Raw genomic sequence first — 5,250 nt, 5'->3', positions numbered from 1 at the left:
ACCTACAAGAATGTTATTTCGGGATTAAACAAATTTACGGTTGGAGATGCCCTAACCTTGTAACTATTCCTATGAACATCGTTGATCAATAAAGTGTGGCGCAACTAAAGAAAAAGGACAATTGATTTGCTGGTATGATTCTGATTCGATGGTTAATCTAGCATCAATGGGTGCAAGAACCTCAATAAAAAAAATGGATGCAAGAACCTGGCTCAAGATTTACTAATTGCAAACTTTTAGCTTTCGTCCCATCATAGGGAGCCCAATTTCTTAGCTGGCGAGTGGGCTATAGGAGGGCACGTGTAGGCGACCTCCTGACGAGCCCGCCCGGGCGGCGACCTCATGGCACGTACCGCCGGAGCCACGAGGCTACCTAGCTAGCGTGTCACCCGTCACCTGCAGTGCCAAATCGACCCCAGCTACCTACGCACGTGTTCCCAAAGATACACCCGAGACTCCCGTGGTCGTGGGATTCTTGCATCTGCTTCTTCTAGACCTTACGTGGTAGGAGTAGATGCAAACGAACCAACTTTTTACCAACGACACCGGCTAGGTTCATCCATGCATGATGCATCCAACGGAACGTACGTGCGTTTCCCAAAGGCGCCCGAGACGTACGCCAGTGGCATTTTCCAACTTCTAGGCGCAAACCAGCCAACAACGGCACGTACGCGCGTTGGACACCCGCCTGGAACGGCCGTTTGGTCGACGTGCCATCGGCTCGCGAACTCGCCACGTCCAGACGTGACTAGACACCCGAAAAGACAGCAGCGGCAGCGCGTAGTGCGTACGTGCGCCGTCGCTGCTGCGTGTTCGTTCGTTTCTTTTCTTCTTTCCGGAAGCGGAAACGCAAGCGCGTCGCACTCACACGCGACCGACCCGGCCGGCGAAGTTCGTTCGCCGCAGCGACAAAGATGGGAACCTTCCTTCCTCCATTGCAGCAAAAAATGCATCCTTTTCAGCTATAAACATAGACACGTCATGGCATTGAACAGGAGTACTCAGATCAGACACTACACGCAAACACAAGTGAACTAAACTACGAAATGGTCTTTTTCTTTTCTTTTCCCCTCTCTGGCTGGAGAGTAAAAGTCCACCTTCAAGTCTCAACTTACCGTGGCTGCCTACCCATCAACCTGACGTAGTAGCACATAAGAGCATCTGCAGCTGGACCTCTCAAAGCCGCCTCATATGCCTGGGCGGGCTGCCCGGTCACTGCCCAAATATAGGACGGAAATGAGGTGGCCTGGGCACGCTCGGGCGCGTCCGCCTGACAAGCCCGGCCCACCACCGACCCATGGATGTCCCACAAAAACCCTCCATCGGGCTCGTCGGTCCGAAACCCTAGCTCACTCACTCTCCTCTCTCGCTCCGTCCTCTCCTCTTTCCTCACCGATTCCGATCGAATCCGGCGCAATGTCGAGCTCCGGCAGCCGCTCCGGCGATGAGGTGGATCCGGAGTATGAGCTTGCCCTCCGCGTCACCTTGGAGCGGTCCAAGGTGGACACCGGGGGCAGCTCCGGATCTGCAGCCTCGCCGCAGCCGCCGCTTCCCCATCGGCGCATCTCGGACGCTGGCGCTGGCTCCTCCCGGCCCATGGGCAGCTCCGACACGCGGCCAGCACAATCGGCGCCTCTCGCACGCCGTCCCATCGCCCGCCGGCTGCTGCTTCGCCACGCCGTCCCCTCACCCCGTCGGCTGCTGCTCCCCCTCGTGGGTAGCGGTGGGTGCTTGTGCCCGCCCCACCGGCCTGGATGCACATGCTGGAGTCGGAGGCGCGTGCCGCCTACCGCGAGAGGCAGCGGGCAAGGGAGAGGGAGGCTGTGGAGAGTTCTGTCCACCGCCGGCATGAGATACCGGCGGAGCCCGACGAGGACCAGCGGCTCCTCGCGTGGGTCTACCGCCGGTCGCTTACGACGGCGGAGACGGATGCTCGGCGGCTTCGCCGGAAGAACGTAAGGCTCTTCGGCTTGCCATCGAGCAGTCCGAGCGGGAGGCGTTGGAGAAGTCGAAGGAGGCGGCTCTGCTGGCAAAGCTCAGGCGCCAGCAGGAACGGGCCGTCTAGCGCCTCAAGGGCCTCATCATCGTCGACTCCTCCTCCTTCGACGACGACGGCTCCTAACGAATCGGAAGATCCTCCACCAGCCGACAACGGGTGCAGCTACGCTGGCGACCAGAAGGGGAAAGGGCCGGCCCGGAAGTGGCGAAGTTGATTTTAATTTCGAGTTTTAGATGTAGTATATAGTTGTCTGTCGTTTGTGTGAACTTTGGTGGATCTTTTGGAGAACTATTGTGCAATTTCTATGTCCGGAGCTGATCTAACTAGTTTGATCGACATTGCATGCTATAGTATGAATATAGGGGTTCGGATATGAGAGACACGTATGTGGACAACGCAATTTGAGGAGTGCCCGGTCACTGTCCGCCGACGCGTCTGAGCGCGTCCACGGGTGTTGGAGGGCCCAGATTTGCCAGGTCTGGCTGTAGATGGTCTAAGAGCATCTACCGCCGGGCCTCTCATGACCGTCTCAAACGCCTGGGTAGGCTATCTGGTCAGTGACCGGTGACAAAAAATCGACCCAACCGGACCTCTCAAACTGCGAACAAACGACCGGGCTGACTGGCACCTCTTATATCCAGCTCAAATATAGGGGGGTGGAGTCCGCCTGACAAGCCCGGCCCACCATGGACCCCAACAAAAAACCCAATCCGGGTGGCGAGCTCAAACCCTAGTTCACTCTCTCCCTCTCTCGCTCGGTCCATCCACTCCTCTCCCTCTTCGGTTCCGATCCCATCCACCACGATGAGCATCTCCGACAGTGAGTCCGGCTCGGAGCTCGACTACGAGGAGGAGATGGCTCTTCGCATTACGCTGGAGCGCTCGAAGGTGGAGACCGGCGGCAGCTCCGGATCTGGAGCGTCTCCGCACCTCCCATGCCGGTGTAGCGCGGACGCCGGAGCTGGACCCTCCCGGCCTGCGCGTAGCGACACCTGGTCAGCACAGTCCGTGTCGGCCCCACGTCATCTCCTTCCCTCGTCGGCCGCTCCTGCACGCGGCCAGCGCTGGGTGCTTGTGCCCGCGCCTCCGGCCCGCACGCGCACACCAGAGTCGGAGGCGCGCGCCACGAGAGACAGCATGCACGGGAGAGGGAGGTGGCGGAGCAGTCCGTGCACCGCTACCACGGGACGGAGCCGGACGCCGGAGGACGCGCGTCTCCTCGTCTGGGTGTACCGCAGATCCCTCACGACGGCGTAGATGAACACTCGACACCTCCGACGGAAGAACGCCAAGGCACTCCGGCTAGTTTTTGAGCAGTCGGAGCGCGAGGCGAAGGAGGCAGCGGCGGAGAAGGCTCGGCTGGCAAGGCTGAAGCAGGAGCAGGACAGGGTGGTCCGTCGGATGAAGGAGCTCATCGTCCTCTTCGACTTTGACAGCGGCGACAGCTGCATGATACTTCTTGATCTTGTGTTGGTTTTCCCTTAAAGAGAAAAGGGTGATGCGGCAAAGTAGAGATAAGTATTTCCCTCAGTTTGAGAACCAAGGTATCAATCCAGTAGGAGTAGAACGCGCAAATCACCAATACCTGCACAAACAATCAAACACTTGCACCCAACGCGATAAAGGGGTTTCAATCCCTTCACGGTCACTCGCAAAAGTGAGATCTGATAGAGATAGATAAACAAAAGATAAAATATTTTTGAGTTTTTTGGTTTATAAATCTGAAAATAAAAGATTGCAAAATAGTAGATCAGAAACTAATATGATGGAAAATAGACCCAGGGGCCATAGATTTCACTAGAGGCTTCTCTCATGAAGGCAAATAATACGGTGGGTGAACAAATTATTGTCGAGCAATTGATAGAAAAGCGCAAAGTTATGACGATATCCAAGGCAATGATTATGCAATATAAGCATCACGTCCGTGTCAAGTAGACCAAAACGATTCTGCATCTACTACTATTACTCCACACATCGACCGACTCCTGCCTGCATCTAGAGTATTAAGTTCATAAAGAACAGAATAACGCATTAAGTAAGATGACATGATGTAGAGGAATAAACTCAAGCAATACGCTGTAAACCCCATCTTTTTATCCTTGATGGCAACAATACAATACGTGCCTCGCTACCCCTACTTTGTCACTGGGTGAGGACACCGCGAGATTGAACCCAAAGCTAAGCACTTCTCCCATTGCAAGAAAAACCAATCTAGTTGGCCAAACCAAACCGATAATTCAAAGAGAAATACAAAGATACCAAATCATGCTATAAGAATTCAGAGGAGATTCAAATAATATTCGTAGATAAGCTGATCATAAATCCACAATTCATTGGATCTCGACAAACACACCGCAAAAGAAGATTACATCGGATAGATCTCCAAGAACATCGAGGAGAACATGGTATTGAGAATCAAAGAGAGAGAAGAAGCAATCTAGCTACTAGCTATGGACCCGTAGGTCTGAGGTGGACTACTCACGCTTCACTGGAAGGGCAATAGAGTTGATGTAGATGCCCTCCGTGATTGAATCCCCCTCCGGAAGGATGCCGGAAAAGGCCCCAAGATGGGATCTCATGGGAACAGAAGGTTGCGGCGGTGGAGAAGTGCTTTCGTGGATGCTTCTGGTGGTTTGGTAATATTTGCAAATATATAGGAGGAAGATCTAGGTCAGGGGGTCACCGAGGGTCCCAGGAGGTATGGGGCGCGCCCTACCCCCCTAGGCGTGCCCTCCACCCTTGTCACCACCTCGTGGCTCTTTGGACTTGCACTCCAAGTCTTCTAGGTGTCTTCTAGTCCAAGAAAAATCATCGTGAAGTTTTATTCTGTTTGGACTCTGTTTAGTATTCCTTTTCTGCGAAACTCAAAAACAAGGAAAAAACAGAAACTGGCACTGGGCTCTAGGTTAATAGGTTAGTCTCAAAAATAATATAAAACAGGATGATAATGCATATAAAACATCCAAAACAGATAATATAATAGCATGGAACAATAAAAAATTATAGATACGTCGGAGACGTATCAAGCATCCCCAAGCTTAATTCCTACTCGTCCTCGAGGAGGTAAATGATAAAAACAATTTTTTTGATGTGGAATGCTACCTAACATATTTATCCATGTAATTTTCTTCATTGTGGCATGAATGTTCAGATCCATAAGATTCAAAACAAAAGTTTAATATTGACATAATAACGATAATACTTCAAGCATACTAATAAAGCAATCATGTCTTCTCAAAATAACATGGCCA

This window comes from Triticum aestivum, chromosome 5D, assembly GCF_018294505.1.
Source record: "Triticum aestivum cultivar Chinese Spring chromosome 5D, IWGSC CS RefSeq v2.1, whole genome shotgun sequence".
NCBI lineage: Eukaryota > Viridiplantae > Streptophyta > Magnoliopsida > Poales > Poaceae > Triticum > Triticum aestivum.
Note: the sequence above shows the minus strand (reverse complement) of the source record.